The sequence below is a fragment of the Schistocerca nitens genome, unplaced genomic scaffold (genome assembly GCF_023898315.1).
Source record: "Schistocerca nitens isolate TAMUIC-IGC-003100 unplaced genomic scaffold, iqSchNite1.1 HiC_scaffold_373, whole genome shotgun sequence".
Classification (NCBI taxonomy): Eukaryota; Metazoa; Arthropoda; class Insecta; order Orthoptera; family Acrididae; genus Schistocerca; species Schistocerca nitens.
The window spans coordinates 4,693,745-4,717,436 of record NW_026045907.1 but is presented as its reverse complement, the minus strand read 5'-3'; positions in this window follow the sequence as shown (position 1 = coordinate 4,717,436).

Here is a 23,692-nt window from a genome sequence, read left to right as displayed (position 1 = left end):
TCCGATGCAATATCTGTGTTTCATCGTCAATGCGAAGATCCAAGGGATACAGTAAACCTACAGAGATGCATCGGATGGTAAAACTGGTGACACAGGAAACGCTCAAAACATAGACAGTAGGAACACTCAGCCTTCCTGTTCGTAAGTCGGCATTGTGTCTCTTAATTTAATTCCGATGCAATTTCTGTGTTTCTTCGTCAATGCGAAGATCCAAGGGATACAGTAAACCTGCAGAGGTGCATCGGAATGTAAAACTGGTGACAGGGGAAACGCTAAAAACATAGACAGTAGGAAGACTCAGCCTTCCTGTTCTTAAGTCGGCATTGTGTCTCTTAATTTAATTCCGATGCTATTTCTGTGTTTCATCGTCAATGGGAAGGTCCAACGGATACAGTAAACCTGCAGAGGTGCATCGGAATGGAAAACTGGTGACACTGGAAACGCTCAAAACATAGACCGTAAGAAGACTCAGTTTTATTGTACTTAAGTCGGTGTTGTGTGTCTTATATTTAATTCCGATGCAATTTCTGTGTTTCATCGTCAATGGGAAAGTCGAAGGAAAACAGTATACCTGCGGAGGTGCATCAGAATTTAAAACTGGTGACACAGGAAACGCACAAAACATAGACAATAGAAAGACACACTCTTCCTGTACTTAAGTCGGCATTGTGTCTCTTATATTTAATTTGATGCAATTTCTGTGTTTCACCGTCACTGTGAAGGCCCAAGGGATACAGTAAACCTGCAGAGGTGCATCGGAATGTAAAACTGGTGTTACAGAAAACGCTCAAAGCATAGAGCGTAAGAAGACTCATTTTTCTTGTACTTAAGTCGGCGTTGTGTCTCTTATATTTAATTCCGATGCAATTTCTGTGTTTCATCGTCAATGGGAAAGTCCAATGGATACAGTAAACCTGCAGAGGTGCATCGGAATGTAATACCGGTGACACAGGAAAGGCTCAAAACATAGACAGTAGGAAGACTCAGTCTTCCTTTACCTAAGTCTGCATGGTGTCTTTTATATTTAATTCCGATGCAATTTCTGTGTTCCATCGTCAATGGAAGGTCCAAAGGATACAGTAAACCAGCGGAGGTGCATCGGAATGTAAAACTGGTGACACAGGAATCGCTCAAAACATAGACAATAGAAAGACACACTCTTCCTGTACTTAAGTCGACATTGTGTCTCTTCTATTTAATTCCGATGCAATTTCTGTGTTTCATCGTCATCAGGAATGTCGAAGGGAAACAGTATACCTGCAGAGGTGCATCGGAATGTAAAACTTGTTACACAGGAGACGCTCAAAGCATAGACAGTAGGAAGACTCAGTCTACCTCTACTTAAGTCGGCTTTGTGTCTCTTATATTTAATTCCGATGCAATATCTGTGTTTCATCGTCACTGGGAAGGTCCACGGGATAAAGTAAACCTACAGAGGTGCATCGGAATGTAAAACTGGTGACGCAGGAATCGCTCAAAACATAGACAGTAGGAAGACTCAATGTTCCTGTACTTAATTCGGCATTGTGTCTCTTATATTAAATTCCGATGCAATTTCTGTGTTTCATCGTCAATGCGAAGATCCAAGGGATACAGTAAACCTGCAGAGATGCATCGGCATGTAAAACTGGTGACACAGGAAACGCTCAAAACATAGGCAGTAGGAAGACTCAGCCTTCATGTTCTTAAGTCGGCATTGTGTCTCTTATATTCAATTCCGATGCTATTTCTAAGTTTCATCGTCAATTGGAAGGTCCAGTGGATACAGTAAACGTGCAGAGTTGCATCGGAATGTAAAATTGGTGACGCAGGAAACGCTCAAAACATAGACAGTAGGAAGACTCAATCTTCCTGTGCTTTAGTCGGCATTGTGTCTCTTATTTTTAATTCCGATGCAATTTCTCTGTTTCATCGTCAATGGGAAGATCCAAGGGATACAGTAAACTTGCAGAGGTTCATCGGAATGTAAAACTGGTGACACAGGAAATGCTCAAAACATAGACAGTAGGAAGACTCAGCCTTCCTGTTCTTTAGTCGGCATTGTGTCCCTTATATTTAATTCCGATGATATTTCTGTGTTTCATCGTCAATGGGAAGGTCCAATGGATACAGTAAACCTGCAGAGGTGCTTCGGAATGTAAAACTGGTGACGCAGGAATCGCTCAAAACATAGACAGTAGGAAGACTCAATGTTCCTGTACTTAAGTCGGCATTGTGTCTCTTACATTTCATTCCGATGCTATTTCTGTGTTTCATCGTCAATGGGAAGGTCCAATGGATACAGTAAACCTGCAGAGGTGCTTCGGAATGTAAAACTGTTGACGCAGGAATCGCTCAAAACATAGACAGTAGGAAGACTCAATGTTCCTGTACTTAAGTCGGCATTGTGTCTCTTACATTTAATTCCGATGCAATTTCTGTGTTTCATCGTCAATGCGAAGATCCAAGGGATACAGTAAACCTGCAGAGGTGCATCGGAATCTAAAACTGGTGACACAGGAAACGCTCAAAACATAGACAGTAGGAAGACTCAGCCTTCCTGTTCTTTAGTCGGCATTGTGTCTCTTATATTTAATTCCGATGATATTTCTGTGTTTCATCGTCAATGGGAAGGTCCAATGGATACAGTAAACACGCAGAGGCGCTTCGGAATGTAAAACTGTTGACGCAGGAATCGCTCAAAACATAGACAGTAGGAAGACTCAATGTTCCTGAACTTAAGTCGGCATTGTGTCTCTTATATTTAATTTGATGCAATTTCTGTGTTTCATCGTAACTGTGTAGGTCCAAGGGATACAGTAAATCTGCAGAGGTGCATCAAAATGTAAAACTGATGACACAGGAAACGCTCAAAACATAGACAGTAGGAATACTCAGTCTTCCTTTACCTAAGTCGGCATTGTTTCTCTGATATTTAATTCCGATGCAATTTCTGTGTTTCGTCGTCACTGTGAAGGTCCAATGGATACAGTAAACCTGCAGAGGTGCATCGGAATGTAAAGCTGGTGACACAGGAAACGCTCAAAGCATAGACAGTGGGAAGACTCAGTCTACCTTTACTTAAGTCGGCATGGTGTCACTTATATTTAATTCCGATGCAATTTCTGTGTTTCATCGTCAATGGAAGGTCCAAAGGATACAGTAAACCAGCAGAGGTGCATCGGAATCTAAAACTGGTGACACAGGAAACGCTCAAAACATAGACAGTAGGAAGACTCAGCCTTCCTGTTCTTTAGTCGGCATTGTGTCTCTTATATTTAATTCCGATGATATTTCTGTGTTTCATCGTCAATGGGAAGGTCCAATGGATACAGTAAACCTGCAGAGGCGCTTCGGAATGTAAAACTGTTGACGCAGGAATCGCTCAAAACATAGACAGTAGGAAGACTCAATGTTCCTGAACTTAAGTCGGCATTGTGTCTCTTATATTTAATTTGATGCAATTTCTGTGTTTCATCGTAACTGTGTAGGTCCAAGGGATACAGTAAATCTGCAGAGGTGCATCAAAATGTAAAACTGATGACACAGGAAACGCTCAAAACATAGACAGTAGGAATACTCAGTCTTCCTTTACCTAAGTCGGCATTGTTTCTCTGATATTTAATTCCGATGCAATTTCTGTGTTTCGTCGTCACTGTGAAGGTCCAATGGATACAGTAAACCTGCAGAGGTGCATCGGAATGTAAAGCTGGTGACACAGGAAACGCTCAAAGCATAGACAGTGGGAAGACTCAGTCTACCTTTACTTAAGTCGGCATGGTGTCACTTATATTTAATTCCGATGCAATTTCTGTGTTTCATCGTCAATGGAAGGTCCAAAGGATACAGTAAACCAGCAGAGGTGCATCGGAATGTAAAACTGGTGACGCAGGAATCGCTCAAAACATAGACTGCAGGAAGACTCAATGTTCCTTTACTTAAGTCGGCATTGTGTCTCTTATATTTAATTCCGATGCAATTTCTGTGTTTCATCGTCAATGGGGAGGTCCAAGGGATACAGTAACCATACAGACGTGCATCGGAATGTAAAACTGGTGACACAGGAAGCGCTCATAACATAGACCCTAAGGAGACTCAGTTTTCTTGTACTTAAATCGGCATTGTGTCTTTTATATTTAATTCCGATGCAATATCTGTGTTTCATCGTCAATGGGAAAGTCCAATGGATACAGTAAACCTGCAGAGGTCCATCGGAATGTAATACTGGTGACAAACGAAAGGCTCAAAACATAGACAGTAGGAAGACTCAGTCTTCCTTTACTTAAGTCGGCATGGTGTCTCTTATATTTAATTCCGATGCAATTTCTGTGTTTCATCGTCAATGGGAAGGTCCAACGGATACAGTAAACCTGCAGAGGTGCATCGGAATGGAAAACTGGTGACACTGGAAACGCTCAAAAAATAGACCGTAAGAAGACTCAGTTTTATTGTACTTAAGTCGGCGTTGTGTGTCTTATATTTAATTCCGATGCAATTTCTGTGTTTCATCGTCAATGGGAAAGTCGAAGGAAAACAGTATACCTGCAGAGGTGCATCGGAATGTAAAACTGGTGACACAGGAAACGCACAAAACATAGACAATAGAAAGACATGCTCTTCCTGTACTTAAGTCGGCATTGTGTCTCTTATATTTAATTTGATGCAATTTCTGCGTTTCACCGTCACTGTGAAGGTCCAAGGGATACAGTAAACCTGCACAGGTGCATCGGAATGTAAAACTGGTGTTACAGAAAACGCTCAAAACATAGAGCATAAGAAGACTCATTTTTCTTGTACTTAAGTCGGCGTTGTGTCTCTTATATTTAATTCCGATGCAATTTCTGTGTTTCATCGTCAATGGGAAAGTCCAATGGATACAGTAAACCTGCAGAGGTGCATCGGAATGTAATACCGGTGACACAGGAAAGGCTCAAAACATAGACAGTAGGAAGACTCAGTCTTCCTTTTCCTAAGTCGGCATGGTGTCTCTTATATTTAATTCCGATGCAATTTCTGTGTTTCATCGTCAATGGAAGGTCCAAAGGATACAGTAAACCAGCGGAGGTGCATCGGAATGTAAAACTGGTGACACAGGAAACGTCCAAAACATAGACAATAGAAAGACACACTCTTCCTGTACTTAAGTCGACATTGTGTCTCTTCTTTTTAATTCCGATGCAATTTCTTTGTTTCATCGTCATCGGGAATGTCGAAGGGAAACAGTATACCTGCAGAGGAATCTAAAACTTGTCACACAGGAGACGCTCAAAGCATAGACAGTAGGAAGGCTCAGTCTACCTGTACTTAAGTCGGCTTTGTGTCTCTTATATTTAATTCCGATGCAATATCTGTTTTTCATCGTCACTGGGAAGGTTCACGGGATACAGTAAACCTACAGAGGTGCATCGGAATGTAAAACTGGTGACGCAGGAATTGCTCAAAACATAGACAGTAGGAAGACTCAATGTTCCTGTACTTAATTCGGCATTGTGTCTCTTATATTAAATTGCGATGCAATATCTGTGTTTCATCGTCAATGCGAAGATCCAAGGGATACAGTAAACCTGGAGAGATGCATCGGAATGTAAAACTGGTGACACAGGAAACGCTCAAAACATAGACGGTAGGAAGACTCAACCTTCCTGTTCTTAAGGCGGCATTGTGTCTCTTATATTTAATTCCGATGCTATTTCTGTGTTTCATCGTCAATTGGAAGGTCCAGTGGATACAGTAAACCTGCAGAGTTGCATCGGAATGTAAAATTGGTGACGCAGGAAACGCTCAAAACATAGACAGTAGGAAGACTAAATCTTCCTGTACTTAAGTCGGCATTGTGTCTCTTATTTTTAATTCCGATGCAATTTCTCTGTTTCATCGTCAATGGGAAGATCCAAGGGATACAGAAAACCTGCAGAGGTTCATCGGAATGTAAAACTGGTGACACAGGAAATACTCAAAACATAGACAGTAGGAAGACTCAGCCTTCCTGTTCTTAAGTCGGCATTGTGTCTCTTATATTTAATTCCGATGTTATTTCTGTGTTTCATCGTCAATGGGAAGGTCCAATGGATACAGTAAACCTGCAGAGGTGCTTCGGAATGTAAAACTGGTGACGCAGGAATTGCTCAAAACATAGACAGTAGGAAGACTCAATGTTCCTGTACTTAAGTCGGCATTGTGTCTCTTACATTTAATTCCGATGCAATTTCTGTGTTTCATCGTCAATACGAAGATCCAAGGGATACAGTAAACCTGCAGAGGTGCATCGGAATGTGAAACTGGTGACACAGGAAACGCTCAAAACATAGACAGTAGGAAGACTCAGCCTTCCTGTTCTTAAGTCGGCATTGTGTCTCTTAATTTCATTCCGATGCTATTTCTGTGTTTCATCGTCAATGGGAAGGTCCAATGGATACAGTAAAACAGCAGAGGTGGATCGGAATGTAAAACTGGTGACACAGGAAGCGGTCGAAACATAGACCCCAAGAAGACTCAGTTTTCTTTTACTGAAGTCGGCATTGTGTCTCTTATATTTAATTTGATGCAATTTCTGTGTTTCATCGTAACTGTGAAGGTCCAAGGGATACAGTAAACCTGCAGAGGTGCATCGGAATGTAAAACTGGTGACACAATAAACGCTCAAAACATAGACAGTAGGAAGACTCAATGTTCCTATACTTAAGTCGGCATTGTGTCTCTTATTTTTAATTCCGATGCAATTTCTCTGTTTCATCGTCAATGGGAAGATCCAAGGGATACAGTAAACCTGCAGAGGTTCATCGGAATGTAAAACTGGTGACACAGGAAATGCACAAAACATAGACAGTAGGAAGACTCAGCCTTCCTGTTCTTAAGTCGGCATTGTGTCTCTTATATTTAATTCCGATGCTATTTCTGTGTTTCATCGTCAATGGGAAGGTCCAATGGATACAGTAAACCTGCAGAGGTGCATCGGAATGTAATACCGGTGACACAGGAAAGGCTCAAAACATAGACAGTAGGAAGACTCAGTCTTTCTTTACCTAAGTCGGCATTGTGTCTCTTATATTTAAATCCGATGCAATTTCTGTGTTTCATCGTCAATGGAAGGTCCAAAGGATACAGTAAACCAGCAGAGGTGCATCGGAATGTAAAACTGGTGACACAGGAAACACTCAAAACATAGACAATAGAAAGACACACTCTTCCTGTACTTAAGTCATCATTGTGTCTCTTCTATTTAATTCCGATGCAATTTCTGTGTTTCATCGTCAATGCGAAGATCCAAGGGATACAGTAAACCTACAGAGATGCATCGGATGGTAAAACTGGTGACACAGGAAACGCTCAAAACATAGATAGTAGGAACACTCAGCCTTCCTGTTCTTATGTCGCATTGTGTCTCTTATATTTAATTCCGATGCTATTTCTGTGTTTCATCGTCAATGGGAAGGTCCAACGGATACAGTAAACCTGCAGAGGTGCATCGGAATGGAAAACTGGTGACGCTGGAAACGCTCAAAACATAGACCGTAAGAAGACTCAGTTTTATTGTACTTAAGTCGGCGTTGTGTGTCTTATATTTAATTCCGATGCAATTTCTGTGTTTCATCGTCAATGGGAAAGTCGAAGGAAAACAGTATACCTGCAGAGGTGCATCGGAATGTAAAACTGGTGACACAGGAAACGCACAAAACATAGACAGTAGAAAGACACACTCTTCCTATACTTAAGTCGGCATTGTGTCTCTTATATTTAATTTGATGCAATTTCTGTGTTTCACCGTCACTGTGAAGGTCCAAGGGATACAGTAAACCTGCAGAGGTGCATCGGAATGTAAAACTGGTGTTACAGAAAACGCTCAAAACATAGAGCGTAAGAAGACTCATTTTTCTTGTACTTAAGTCGGCGTTGTGTCTCTTATATTTAATTCCGATGCAATTTCTGTGTTTCATCGTCAATGGGAAAGTCCAAAGGATACAGTAAACCTGCAGAGGTGCATCGGAATGTAATACCGGTGACACAGGAAAGGCTCAAAACATAGACAGTAGGAAGACTCAGTCTTCCTTTACCTAAGTCGGCATGGTGTCTCTTATATTTAATTCCGATGCAATTTCTGTGTTCCATCGTCAATGGAAGGTCCAAAGGATACAGTAAACCAGCGGAGGTGCATCGGAATGTAAAACTGGTGACACAGGAAACGCTCAAAACATAGACAATAGAAAGACACACTCTTCCTGTACTTAAGTCGACATTGTGTCTCTTCTATTTAATTCCGATGCAATTTCTGTGTTTCATCGTCATCGGGAATGTCGAAGGGAAACAGTATACCTGCAGAGGTGCATCGGAATGTAAAACTTGTGACACAGGAGACGCTCAAAGCATAGACAGTAGGAAGACTCAGTCTACCTCTACTTAAGTCGGCTTTGTGTCTCTTATATTTAATTCCGATGCAATTTCTGTGTTTCATCGTCACTGGGAAGGTCCACGGGATACAGTAAACCTACAGAGGTGCATCGGAATGTAAAACTGGTGACGAGGGAATCGCTCAAAACATAGACAGTAGGAAGACTCAATGTTCCTGTACTTAATTCGGCATTGTGTCTCTTATATTAAATTCCGATGCAATTTCTGTGTTTCATCGTCAATGCGAAGATCCAAGGGATACAGTAAACCTGCAGAGATGCATCAGCATGTAAAACTGGTGACTCAGGAAACGCTCAAAACATAGGCAGTAGGAAGACTCAGCCTTCATGTTCTTAAGTCGGCATTGTGTCTCTTACATTCAATTCCGATGCTATTTCTGTGTTTCATCTTCAATTGGAAGGTCCAGTGGATACAGTAAACCTGCAGAGTTGCATCGGAATGTAAAATTGGTGACGCAGGAAACGCTCAAAACATAGACTGTAAGAAGACTCAGTTTTCTTGTACTTAAGTCGCCGATGTGTCTCTTATATTTAATTACGATGGAATTTCTGTGTTTCATCGTCAATGGGAAAGTAAAATGGTTACAGTAAACCTGCAGAGGTGCATCGGAATGTAATACTGGTGACACAGGAAAGGCTCAAAAACATAGACAGTAGGAAGACTCAGTCTTCCTTTACTTAAGTCGGCATGGTGTCTATTATATTTAATTCCGATGCAAATTCTGTGTTTCATCGTCAATGGAAGGTCCACTGGGTACAGTAAACCAATAGAGATGCATCGGAATGTAAAACTGGTGACACAGGAAACGCTCAAAACATAGAAAATAGAAAGACACACTCTTCCTGTACATAAGTCGACATTGTGTCTCTTCTATTTAATTCCGATGCAATATCTGTGTTTCATCGTCAGTGGGAAAGTCGAAGGGAAACAGTATACCTGCAGAGTTGCATCGGAATGTAAAACTGGTGACACAGGAGACGCTCAAAGCATAGACGTTAGGAAGACTATGTCTTCCTGTACTTAAGTTGGCATTGTGTCTCATATATTTAATTCCGATGCAATTTCTCTGTTTCATCGTCAATGGGAAGATCCAAGGGATACACTAAACCTGCAGAGGTGCATCGGAATGTAAAACAGGTGACACAGGAAATGCTCAAAACATAGACAGTAGGAAGACTCAGCCTTCCTGTTCTTAAGTCGGCATTGTGTCTCTTATATTTAATTCCGATGCTATTTCTGTGTTTCATCGTCAATGGGAGGGTCCAATGGATACAGTAAACTTGCAGAGGTGCTTCGGAATGTAAAACTGGTGACACAGGAAACGCTCAAAACATAGACAGTAGGAAGACTCAGCCTTCCTGTTCTTATGTCGGCATTGTGTCTCTTATATTTAATTCCGATGCTATTTCTGTGTTTCATTTTCATCGTCAATGGGAAGGTCCAGTGGATACAGTAAACCTGCAGAGGTGCATCGGAATGAAAAATTGGTGACGCAGGAAACGCTCAAAACATAGACAGTAGGAAGACTCAATCTTCCTGTAATTCAGTCGTCATTGTGTCTCTTATATTTAATTCCGATGCAATATCTCTGTTCCATCGTCAATGGGAAGATCCAAGGGATACAGTAAACCTGCAGAGGTGCATCGGAATGTAAAACAGGTGACACAGGAAATGCTCCAAACATAGACAGTAGGAAGACTCAGTCTTCCTGTACTTATGTCGTCAGCATTGTGTCTCTTATATTTAATTCCGATGCAATTTCTGTGTTTCATCGTCAATGGGAACGTCGAATGGAAACAGTATACCTGCAGAGGTGCATCGGAATGTAAAACTGGTGACCAGGGAAACGCTCAAAACATAGACAGTAGGAAGACTCAGTCTTTCTGTACTTAAGTCGGCATTGTGTCTCTTATATTTAATTCCGATGCGATTTCTGTGTTTCATCGTCAATGGGGAGGTCCAAGGGATGCAGTAACCCTACAGAGGTGCATCGGAATGTAAAACTGGTGACACAGGAAGCGCTCATAACATAGACCCTAAGAAGACTCAGTTTTCTTGTACTTAAACCGGCATTGTGTCTTTTATATTTAACTCCGATGCAATTTCTGTGTTTCATCGTCAATGGGAATGTCCAATGGATACAGTAAACCTGCAGAGGTGCATCGGAATGTAAAACTGGTGACACAATAAACGCTCAAAACATAGACAATAGAAATTCACACTCTTCCTGTACTTAAGTCGACATTGTGTCTATTCTATTTAATTCCGATGCAATATCTGTGTTTCATCGTCAATGGGAAAGGCGAAGGGAAACAGTATACCTGCAGAGGTGCATCGGAATGTAAAACAGGTGAGACACAGGAGACGCTCAAAGCATAGACAATAGGAAGACTCAGTCTTCCTGTACTTAAGTCGACATTGTGTCTCTTATATTTAATTCCGATGCAATTTCTGTGTTTCATCGCCACTGTGAAGGTCCAAGGGATACGGTAAACCTGCAGAGGTGCACCGGAATGTAAAACTTGTGACGCAGGAATCGCTCAAAACATAGACAGTAGGAAGACGCAATGTACCTGTACTTAATTCGGCATTGTGTCTCTTATATTAAATTCCGATGCAATCTCTGTGTTTCATCGTCAATGCGAAGATCCAAGGGATACAGTAAACCTGCAGAGATGCATCGGATGGTAAAACTGGTGACACAGGAAACGCTCAAAACATAGACAGTAGGAAGACTCAGCCTTCCTGTTCTTATGTCGGCATTGTGTCTCTTATATTTAATTCCGATGCTATTTCTGTGTTTCATCGTCAATGGGAAGGTCCAACGGATACAGTAAACCTGCAGAGGTGCATCGGAATGAAAAACTGGTGACACTGGAAACGCTCAAAACATAGACCGTAAAAAGACTTAGTTTTATTGTACTTAGGTCGGCGTTGTGTGTCTTATATTTAATTCCGATGCAATTTCTGTGTTTCATCGTCAATGGGAAAGTCGAAGGCAAACAGTATACCTGCAGAGGTGCATCGGAATGTAAAACTGGTGTTACAGAAAACGCTCAAAACATAGAGCGTAAGAAGACTCATTTTTCTTGTACTTAAGTCGGCGTTGTGTCTCTTATATTTAATTCCGATGCAATATCTGTGTTTCATCGTCAATGGGAAAGTCCAATGGATACAGTAAACCTGCAGAGGTGCATCGGAATGTAAAACTTGTGACACAGGAGACGCTCAAAGCATAGACCGTAGGAAGACTCAGTCTACCTGTACTTAAGTCGGCTTTGTGTCTCTTATATTCAATTCCGATGCAATTTCTGTGTTTCATCGTCACTGGGAAGGTCCACGGGATACAGTAAACCTACAGAGGTGCATTAGAATGTAAAACTGGTGACGCAGGAATCGCTCAAAGCATAGACAGTAGGAAGACTCAATGTTCCTGTACTTAATTCGGCATTGTGTCTCTTATATTAAATTCCGATGCAAATTCTGTGTTTCATCGTCAATGCGAAGATCCAAGGGATACAGTAAACCTGCAGAGATGCATCGGAATGTAAAACTTTTGACACAGGAAACGCTCAAAACATAGACAGTAGGAAGACTCAGCCTTCCTGTTCTTAAGTCGGCATTGTGTCTCTTATATTTAATTCCGATGCTATTTCTGTGTTTCATCGTCAATTGGAAGGTCCAGTGGATACAGTAAACCTGCAGAGTTGCATCGGAATGTAAAATTGGTGACGCAGGAAACGCTCAAAACATAGACAGTAGGAAGACTCAATCTTCCTGTACTTAGGTCGGCATTGTGTCTCTTATTTTTAATTCCGATGCTATTTCTGTGTTTCATCGTCAATGGGAAGGTCCAATCGATACAGTAAAACTGCAGAGGTGGATCGTAATGTAAAACTGGTGACACAGGAAGCGGTCAAAACATAGACCCTAAGAAGATTCAGTTTTTTGTACTGAAGTCGGCATTGTGTCTCTTATATTTAATTTGATGCAATTTCTGTGTTTCATCGAAACTGTGAAGGTCCAAGGGATACAGTAAATCTGCAGAGGTGCATCAAAATGTAAAACTGATGACACAGGAAACGCTCAAAACATAGACAGAAGGAATACTCAGTCTTCCTTTACCTAAGTCGGCATTGTTTCTCTGATATTTAATTCCGATGCAATTTCTGTGTTTCACCTTCAATGGGGAGGTCCAAGGGATACAGTAACCTCACAGAGGTGCATCGGAATGTAAAACTGGTGACACAGGAAGCGCTCATAACATAGACCCTAAGAAGACTCAGATTTCTTGTACTTAAATCGGCATTATGTCTTTTATATTTAATTCCGATGCAATTTCTGTGTTTCATCGTCAATGGGAAAGTCCAATGGATACATTAAACCTGCAGATGTGCATCGGAATGTAAACTGGTGACAAAGGAAAGGCTCAAAACATAGACAGTAGGAAGACTCAGTCTACCTTTACTTAAGTCGGCATGGTGTCTCTTATATTTAATTCCGATGCAATTTCTGTGTTTCATCGTCAATGGAAGGTCCAATGGATACAGTAAACCAGCAGAGGTGCATCGGAATGTAAAACTGGTGACGCAGGAATCGCTCAAAACATAGACTGTAGGAAGACTCAATGTTCCTTTACTTAAGTCGGCATTGTGTCTCTTATATTTAATTCCGATGAATTTCTGTGTTTCATCGTCAATGGGGAGGTCCAAGGGATACAATAACCCTACAGAGGTGCATCGGAATGTAAAACTGGTGACACAGGAAGCGCTCATAACATAGACCCTAAGAAGACTCAGTTTTGTTGTACTTAAATCGGCATTGTGTCTTTTATATTTAATTCCGATGCAATTTCTGTGTTTCATCGTCACTGTGATGGTACAAGGGAAACAGTAAACCTGCAGAGGGGCATCGGAATGTAAAACTGGTGACGCAGGAATCGCTCAAAACATAGACAGTAGGAAGACTCAATGTTCCTGTACTTAAGTCGGCATTGTGTCTCTTATATTTAATTCCGATGCAATTTCTGTGTTTCATCGTCAATGCGAAGATCCAAGGGATACAGTAAACCTTCAGAGATGCATCGGAATGTAAAACTGGTGACACAGGAAACTCTTAAAACATAGACAGTAGGAAGACTCAGCCCTCCTTTTCTTATGTCGGGATTGTGTCTCTTATATTTAATTCCGATGCTATTTCTGTGTTTCATCGTCAACGGGAAGGTCCAGTGGATACAGCAAACCTGCAGAGGTGTATGGGAATGTAAAATTGGTGACGCAGGAAACGCTCAAATCATAGACAGTAGGAAGACTCAATCTTCCTGTACTTCAGTCGTCATTGTGTCTCTTATATTTCATTCCGATGCAATTTCTCTGTTTCATCGTCAATGGGAAGATCCAAGGGATACAGTAAACATGCAGAGGTGCATCGGAATGTAAAACAGGTGACACAGGAAATGCTCAAAACATAGACAGTAGGAAGACTCAGCCTTCCTGTTCTTAAGTCGGCATTCTGTCTCTTATATTTAATTCCGATGCTATTTCTGTGTTTCATCGTCAATGGGAGGGTACAATGGATACAGTAAACTTGCAGAGGTGCTTCGGAATGTAAAACTGGTGACGCAGAAATCGCTCAAAACATAGACTGTAGGAAGACTCAATGTTCCTTTACTTTAGTCGGCAGCATTGTGTCTCTTATATTTAATTCCGATGCAATTTCTGTGTTTCATCGCCAATGGGAAGGTCCAAGGAATACAGTAAACCTGCAGAGGTGCATCGGAATGTAAAACTGGTGATACAGGACACGCTCAAATCATAGACAATAGGAAGACTCAGTCTTCCTTTACTTAAGTCGGCAAGGTGTCTCTTATATTTAATTCCGATGCAATTTCTGTGTTTCATCGTCAATGGGAAGGTCCAATGGATACAGTAAACCTGCAGAGGTGCATCGGAATGTAAAACTGGTGACACAGAAAACGCTCAAAACATAGACTGTAAGAAGACTCAGTTTTCTTGTACTTAAGTCGCCGATGTGTCTCTTATATTTAATTACGATGGAATTTCTGTGTTTCATCGTCAATGGGAAAGTCGAATGGTTACAGTAAACCTGCAGAGGTGCATCGGAATGTAATACTGGTGACACAGGAAAGGCTCAAAACATAGACAGTAGGAAGACTCAGTCTTCCTGTACTAAAGTCGGCATTGTGCCTCTTATATTTAATTACGATGCAATTTCTCTGTTTCATCGTCAATGGGAAGATCCAAGGGATACACTAAACCTGCAGAGGTGCATCGGAATGTTAAACTGTTGACACAGGAAACGCTCAAAACATAGACAGTAGGAAGACACACTCATCCTGTACTTAAGTCGACATTGTGTCTCTTCTATTTAATTCCGATGCAATTTCTGTGTTTCATCGTCAGTGGGAAAGTCGAAGGGAAACAGTATAGCTGCAGAGTTGCATCGGAATGTAAAACTGGTGACACAGGAGACGCTCAAAGCATAGACAGTAGGAAGACGCAGTCTTCCTGTACTAAGGTCGGCATTGTGTCTCTTATATTTAATTCCGATGCAATTTCTCTGTTTCATCGTCAATGGGAAGATCCAAGGGATACACTAAACCTGCAGAGGTGCATCGGAATGTAAAACTGGTGACACAGGAAACGCTCAAAACATAGACAGTAGGAAGACTCAGCCTTCCTGTTCTTAAGTCGGCATTGTGTCTCTTATATTTAATTCCGATGCTATTTCTGTGTTTCATCGTCAATGGGAAGGTCCAATCGATACAGTAAAACTGCAGAGGTGCATCGGAATGTAAAACTGGTGGCACAGGAAGCGGTCAAAACATAGACCCTAAGAAGACTCAGTTTTCGTGTACTGAAGTCGGCATTGTGTCTCTTATACCTAATTTGACGCAATTTCTGTGTTTCATCGTCACTTTGAAGGTCCAAGGGTTACAGTAAACCTGCAGAGGTGCATCAAAATATAATACTGGTGACATAGGAAACGCTCAAATCATAGACAGTAGGAATACTCAGTCTTCCTGTACCTAAGTCGGCATTGTTTCTCTGATATTTAATTCCGATGCAATTTCTGTGTTTCGTCGTCACTGTGAAGGTCCAATGGATACAGTAAACCTGCAGAGGTGCATCGGAATGTAAAACTGATGACACAGGAAAAGCTCAAACCATAAACAGTAGGAAGACTCAGTCTTCCTGTACTTATGTCGGCTGCATTGTGTCTCTTATATTTAATTCCGATGCAATTTCTGTGTTTCATCGTCACTGTGAAGGTCCAAGGGATACAGTAAACTTGCAGAGGTGCATCGGAATGTAAAACTGGTGACACAGGAAACGCTCAAAACATAGACTGTAATAAGACTCAGTTTTCTTGTACTTAAGTCGCCGATGTGTCTCTTATATTTAATTACGATGCAATTTCTGTGTTTCATCTACAATGGGAAAGTCGAATGGTTACAGTAAACCTGCAGAGGTGCATCGGAATGTAATACTGGTGACACAGGAAAGGCTCAAAACATAGACAGTAGGAAGACTCAGTCTTCCTTTACTTAAGTCGGCCTGGTGTCTCTTATATTTAATTCCGATGCAATTTCTGTGTTTCATCGTCAATGGAAGGTCCAATGGTAACAGTAAACCTGCAGAGGTTCATCGGAATGTAATACTGGTGACACAGGAAAGGCTCAAAACATAGACAGTAGGAAGACTCAGTGTTCCTTTACTTAAGTCGGCATGGTGTCTCTTATATTTAATTCAGATGCAATTTCTGTGTTTCATCGTCAATTGGAAGGTCCAGTGGATACAGTAAACCTGCAGAGTTGCATCGGAATGTAAAATTGGTGACGCAGGAAACGCTCAAAAGATAGACAGTAGGAAGACTCAATCTTCCTGTACTTAAGTCGGCATTGTGTCTCTTATTTTTAAATCCGATGCAATATCTCTGTTTCATCGTCAATGGGAAGATCCAAAGGATACAGACACCTGCAGAGGTTCATCGGAATGTAAAACTGGTGACACAGGAAATGCTCAAAACATAGACAGTAGGAAGACTCAGCCTTCCTGTTCTTAAGTCGGCATTGTGTCTCTTATATTTAATTCCGATGCTATTTCTGTGTTTCATCGTCAATGGGAAGGTCCAATGGATACAGTAAACCTGCAGAGGTGCTTCGGAATGTAAAACCGGTGACGCAGAAATCGCTTAAAACATAGACAGCAGGAAGACTCAATGTTCCTGTACTTAAGTCGGCATTGTGTCTCTTACATGTAATTCCGATGCAATTTCTGTGTTTCATCGTCAATGCGAAGATCCAAGGGATACAGTAAACCAGCAGAGGTGCATTGGAATGTAAAACTGGTGACACAGGAAACGCTCAAAACATAGACAGTAGGAAGACTCAGCCTTCCTGTTCTTAAGTCGGCATTGTGTCTCTTAATTTAATTCCGATGCTATTTCTGTGTTTCATCGTCAATGGGAAGGTCCAATCGATACAGTAAAACTGCAGAGGTGGATCGGAATGTAAAACTGGTGACACAGGAAGCGGTCAAATCATAGACCCTAAGAAGACTCAGTTTTCTTGTACTGAAGTCGGCATTGTGTCTCTTATATTTAATTTGATGCAATTTCTGTGTTTCATCGTAACTGTGAAGGTCCAAGGGATACAGTAAATCTGCAGAGGTGCATCAAAATGTAAAACTGATGACACAGGAAACGCTCAAAACATAGACAGAAGGAATACTCAGTCTTCCTTTACCTAAGTCGGCATTGTTTCTCTGATATTTAATTCCGATGCAATTTCTGTGTTTCGTCGTCACTGTGAAGGTAAAATGGATACAGTAAACCTGCAGAGGTGCATCGGAATGTAAATCTGGTGACACAGGAAACGCTCAAAGCATAGACAGTAGAAATACTCTGTCTTTCTGTACTTAAGTCGGCATTGTGTCTCTTATATTTAATTCCGATGCAATTTCTGTGTTTCATTGTCAATGGAGGTCCAATGGATACAGTAAACCAGCAGAGGTGCATCGGAATGTAAAACTGGTGACACAGGAAGCGCTGATAACATAGACCCTAAGAAGACTCAGTTTTCTTGTACTTAAATCGGCATTGTGTCTCTTATATTTAATTCCGATGCTATTTCTGTGTTTCATCGTCAACGGGAAGGTCCAGTGGATACAGTAAACCTGCAGAGGTGTATCGGAATGTAAAATTGGTGACGCAGGAAACGATCAAAACATAGACAGTAGGAAGACTCAATCTTCCTGTACTTCAGTCGTCATTGTGTCTCTTATATTTAATTCGGATGCAATTTTTCTGTTTCATCGTCAATGGGAAGTTCCAAGGGATACAGTAAACATGCAGAGGTGCATCGGAATGTAAAACAGGTGACACAGGAAATGCTCAAAACATAGACAGTAGGAAGACTCAGCCTTCCTGTTCTTAAGTCGGCATTGTGTCTCTTCTATTTAATTCCGATGCAATTTCTGTGTTTCATCGCCAATGGGAAGGTCCAAGGAATACAGTAAACCTGCAGAGGTGCATCGGAATGTAAAACTGGTGATACAGGACACGCTCAAATCATAGACAGTAGGAAGACTCAGTCTTCCTTTACTTAAGTCGGCATGATGTCTCTTATATTTAATTCCGATGCAATTTCTGTGTTTCATCGTCAATGGGAAGGTCCAATGGATACAGTAAACCTGCAGAGGTGCATCGGAATGTAAAACTGGTGACACAGAAAACGCTCAAAACATAGACCGTAAGAAGACTCAGTTTACTTGTACTTAAGTCGCCGATGTGTCTCTTATATTTAATTACGATGGAATTTCTGTGTTTCATCGTCAATGGGAAAGTCGAATGGTTACAGTAAACCTGCAGAGGTGCATCGGAATGTAATACTGGTGACACAGGAAAGGCTCAAAACATAGACAGTAGGAAGACTCAGTCTTCCTTTACTTAAGTCGGCATGGTGTCTCTTATATTTAATTCCGATGCAATTTCTGTGTTTCTACGTCAATCGAAGGTCCAATGGTTACAGTAAACCTGCAGAGGTGCATCGGAATGTAATACTGGTGACACAGGAAAGGCTCAAAACATAGACAGTAGGAAGACTCAGTCTTCCTTTACTTAAGTCGGCATGGTGTCTCTTATGTTTAATTCCGATGCAATTTCATCGTCAATTGGAAGGTCCAGTGGATACAGTAAACCTGCAGAGTTCCATCGGAATGTAAAATTGGTGACGCAGGAAACGCTCAAAAGATAGACAGTAGGAAGACTCCGCCTTCCTGTTCTTAAGTCGGCATTGTGTCTCTTATATTTAATTCCGGTGCTATTTCTGTGTTTCATCGTCATTGGGAAGTTCCAATGGATACAGTAAACCTGCAGAGGTGCTTCGGAATGTAAAACCGGTGACGCAGGAATCGCTCAAAACATAGACAGTAGGAAGACTCAATGTTCCTGTACTTAAGTCGGCATTGTGTCTCTTATATTTAATTCCGATGCAATTTCTGTGTTTCATCGTCAATGGGGAGGTCCAAGGGATACAGTAACCCTACAGAGGTGCATCGGAATGTAAAACTGGTGACACAGGATGCGCTCATAACATAGACCCTTAGAAGACTCAGTTTTCTTGTACTTAAATCTGCATTGTGTCTTCTATATTTAATTCCGATGCAATTTCTGTGTTTCATCGTCACTGTGATGGTCCAAGGGATACAGTAAACCTGCAGAGGTGCAACGGAATGTAAAACTGGTGAAGCAGGAATCGCTCAAAACATAGTAGGAAGACTCAATGTTCCTGTAATTAAGTCGGCATTGTGTCTCTTATATTTAATTCCGATGCAATTTCTGTGTTTCATCGTCAATGCGAAGATCCAAGGGATACAGTAAACCTGCAGAGATGCATCGGAATGTAAAACTGGTGACACAGGAAACGCTCAAAACATAGACAGTAGGAAGACTCAGCCTTCCTGTTCTTATGTCGGCATTGTGTCTCTTATATTTAATTCCGATGCTATTTCTGTGCTTCATCGTCAACGGGAAGGTCCAGTGGAAACAGTAAACCTGCAGAGGTGTATCGGAATGTAAAATTGGTGACGCAGGAAACGCTAAAAACATAGTAAGAAGACTCAATCTTCCTGTACTTCAGTCGTCATTGTGTCTCTTATATTTAATTCCGATGCAATTTCTGTGTTTCATCGTCAATGGGGAGGTCCAAGACATACAGTAACCCTACAGAGGTGCATCGGAATGTAAAACTGGTGACACAGGAAGCGCTGATATCATAGACCCTAAGAAGACTCAGTTTTCTTGTACTTAAATCGGCATTGTGTCTCTTATATTTAATTCCGATGCTATTTCTGTGTTTCATCGTCAACGGGAAGGTCCAGTGGATACAGTAATCCTGCAGAGGTGCATCGGAATGTAAAACTGGTGATACAGGACACGCTCAAATCATAGACAATAGGAAGACTCAGTCTTCCTTTACTTAAGTCGGCATGGTGTCTCTTATCTTTAATTCCGATGCAATTTCTGTGTTTCATCGTCAATGGGAAGGTCCAATGGATACAGTAAACCTGCAGAGGTGCATCGGAATGTAAAACTGGTGACACAGAAAACGCTCAAAACAATGACAGTAGGAAGACTCAGTCTTCATGTACTAAAGTCGGCATTGTGTCTCTTATATTTAATTCCGATGCAATTTCTCTGTTTCATCGTCAATGGGAAGATCCAAGGGATACACTAAACCTGCAGAGGTGCATCGGAATGTAAAACTGGTGACACAGGAAACGCTCAAAACATAGACAGTAGGAAGACACACTCTTCCTGTACTTAAGTCGACATTGTGTCTCTTCTATTTAATTCCGATGCAATTTCTGTGTTTCATCGTCAGTGGGAAAGTCGAAGGGAAACAGTATACCTGCAGAGTTGCATCGGAATGTAAAACTGGTGACACAGGAGACGCTCAAAGCATAGACAGTAGGAAGACTCAGTCTTCCTGTACTAAAGTCGGCATTGTGTCTCTTATATTTAATTCCGATGCAATTTCTCTGTTTCATCGTCAATGGGAAGATCCAAGGGATACACTAAACCTGCAGAGGTGCATCGGAATGCAAAACTGGTGGCACAGGAAGCGGTCAAAACATAGACCCTAAGAAGACTCAGTTTTCGTGTACTGAAGTCGGCATTGTGTCTCTTATACCTAATTTGACGCAATTTCTGTGTTTCATCGTCACTTTGAAGGTCCAAGGGTTACAGTAAACCTGCAGAGGTGCATCAAAATATAATACTGGTGATATAGGAAACGCTCAAAACATAGACAGTAGGAATACTGAGTCTTCCTTTACCTAAGTCGGCATTGTTTCTCTGATATTTAATTCCGATGCAATTTCTGTGTTTCGTCGTCACTGTGAAGGTCCAATGGATACAGTAAACCTGCAGAGGTGCATCGGAATGTAAAACTGATGACACAGGAAACGCTCAAAACATAAACAGTAGGAAGACTCAGTCTTCCTGTACTTATGTCGGCTGCATTGTGTCTCTTATATTTAATTCCGATGTAATTTCTGTGTTTCATCGTCAATGGGAAGGGCGAAGGGAAACAGTATACCTGCAGAGGTGCATCGAAATGTAAAACTGGTGACAAGGGAAACGCTCAAAACATAGACAGTAGGAAGACTCAGTCTTTCTGTACTTAAGTCGGCATTGTGTCTCTTAATTTAATTCCGATGCAATTTCTGTGATTCATAGTCAATAGGGAGGTCCAAGGGATAGAGTAACCCTACACAGGTGCATCGGAATGTAAAACTGGTGACACAGGAAGCGCTCATAACATAGACCCTAAGGAGACTCAGTTTTCTTGTACTTAAGTCATCATTGTGTCTCTTATATTTAATTCCGATGCAATTTCTGTGTTTCATCGTCACTGTGAAGGTCCAAGGGATACAGTAAACTTGCAGAGGTGCATCGGAATGTAAAACTGGTGACACAGGAAACGCTCAAAACATAGACTGTAATAAGACTCAGTTTTCTTGTACTTATGACGCCGATGTGTCTCTTATATTTAATTACGATGCAATTTCTGTGTTTCATCTACAATGGGAAAGTCGAATGGTTACAGTAAACCTGCAGAGGTGCATCGGAATGTAATACTGGTGACACAGGAAAGGCTCAAAACATAGACAGTAGGAAGACTCAGTGTTCCTTTACTTAAGTCGGCATGGTGTCTCTTATATTTAATTCAGATGCAATTTCTGTGTTTCATCGTCAATTGGAAGGTCCAGTGGATACAGTAAACCTGCAGAGTTGCATCGGAATGTAAAATTGGTGACGCAGGAAACGCTCAAAAGATAGACAGTAGGAAGACTCAATCTTCCTGTACTTAAGTCGGCATTGTGTCTCTTATTTTTAAATCCGATGCAATATCTCTGTTTCATCGTCAATGGGAAGATCCAAAGGATACAGACACCTGCAGAGGTTCATCGGAATGTAAAACTGGTGACACAGGAAATGCTCAAAACATAGACAGTAGGAAGACTCAGCCTTCCTGTTCTTAAGTCGGCATTGTGTCTCTTATATTTAATTCCGATGCTATTTCTGTGTTTCATCGTCAATGGGAAGGTCCAATGGATACAGTAAACCTGCAGAGGTGCTTCGGAATGTAAAACCGGTGACGCAGAAATCGCTTAAAACATAGACAGCAGGAAGACTCAATGTTCCTGTACTTAAGTCGGCATTGTGTCTCTTACATGTAATTCCGATGCAATTTCTGTGTTTCATCGTCAATGCGAAGATCCAAGGGATACAGTAAACCAGCAGAGGTGCATTGGAATGTAAAACTGGTGACACAGGAAACGCTCAAAACATAGACAGTAGGAAGACTCAGCCTTCCTGTTCTTAAGTCGGCATTGTGTCTCTTAATTTAATTCCGATGCTATTTCTGTGTTTCATCGTCAATGGGAAGGTCCAATCGATACAGTAAAACTGCAGAGGTGGATCGGAATGTAAAACTGGTGACACAGGAAGCGGTCAAATCATAGACCCTAAGAAGACTCAGTTTTCTTGTACTGAAGTCGGCATTGTGTCTCTTATATTTAATTTGATGCAATTTCTGTGTTTCATCGTAACTGTGAAGGTCCAAGGGATACAGTAAATCTGCAGAGGTGCATCAAAATGTAAAACTGATGACACAGGAAACGCTCAAAACATAGACAGAAGGAATACTCAGTCTTCCTTTACCTAAGTCGGCATTGTTTCTCTGATATTTAATTCCGATGCAATTTCTGTGTTTCGTCGTCACTGTGAAGGTCCAATGGATACAGTAAACCTGCAGAGGTGCATCGGAATGTAAATCTGGTGACACAGGAAACGCTCAAAGCATAGACAGTAGAAATACTCTGTCTTTCTGTACTTAAGTCGGCATTGTGTCTCTTATATTTAATTCCGATGCAATTTCTGTGTTTCATTGTCAATGGAGGTCCAATGGATACAGTAAACCAGCAGAGGTGCATCGGAATGTAAAACTGGTGACACAGGAAGCGCTGATAACATAGACCCTAAGAAGACTCAGTTTTCTTGTACTTAAATCGGCATTGTGTCTCTTATATTTAATTCCGATGCTATTTCTGTGTTTCATCGTCAACGGGAAGGTCCAGTGGATACAGTAAACCTGCAGAGGTGTATCGGAATGTAAAATTGGTGACGCAGGAAACGATCAAAACATAGACAGTAGGAAGACTCAATCTTCCTGTACTTCAGTCGTCATTGTGTCTCTTATATTTAATTCCGATGCAATTTTTCTGTTTCATCGTCAATGGGAAGTTCCAAGGGATACAGTAAACATGCAGAGGTGCATCGGAATGTAAAACAGGTGACACAGGAAATGCTCAAAACATAGACAGTAGGAAGACTCAGCCTTCCTGTTCTTAAGTCGGCATTGTGTCTCTTCTATTTAATTCCGATGCAATTTCTGTGTTTCATCGCCAATGGGAAGGTCCAAGGAATACAGTAAACCTGCAGAGGTGCATCGGAATGTAAAACTGGTGATACAGGACACGCTCAAATCATAGACAGTAGGAAGACTCAGTCTTCCTTTACTTAAGTCGGCATGATGTCTCTTATATTTAATTCCGATGCAATTTCTGTGTTTCATCGTCAATGGGAAGGTCCAATGGATACAGTAAACCTGCAGAGGTGCATCGGAATGTAAAACTGGTGACACAGAAAACGCTCAAAACATAGACCGTAAGAAGACTCAGTTTACTTGTACTTAAGTCGCCGATGTGTCTCTTATATT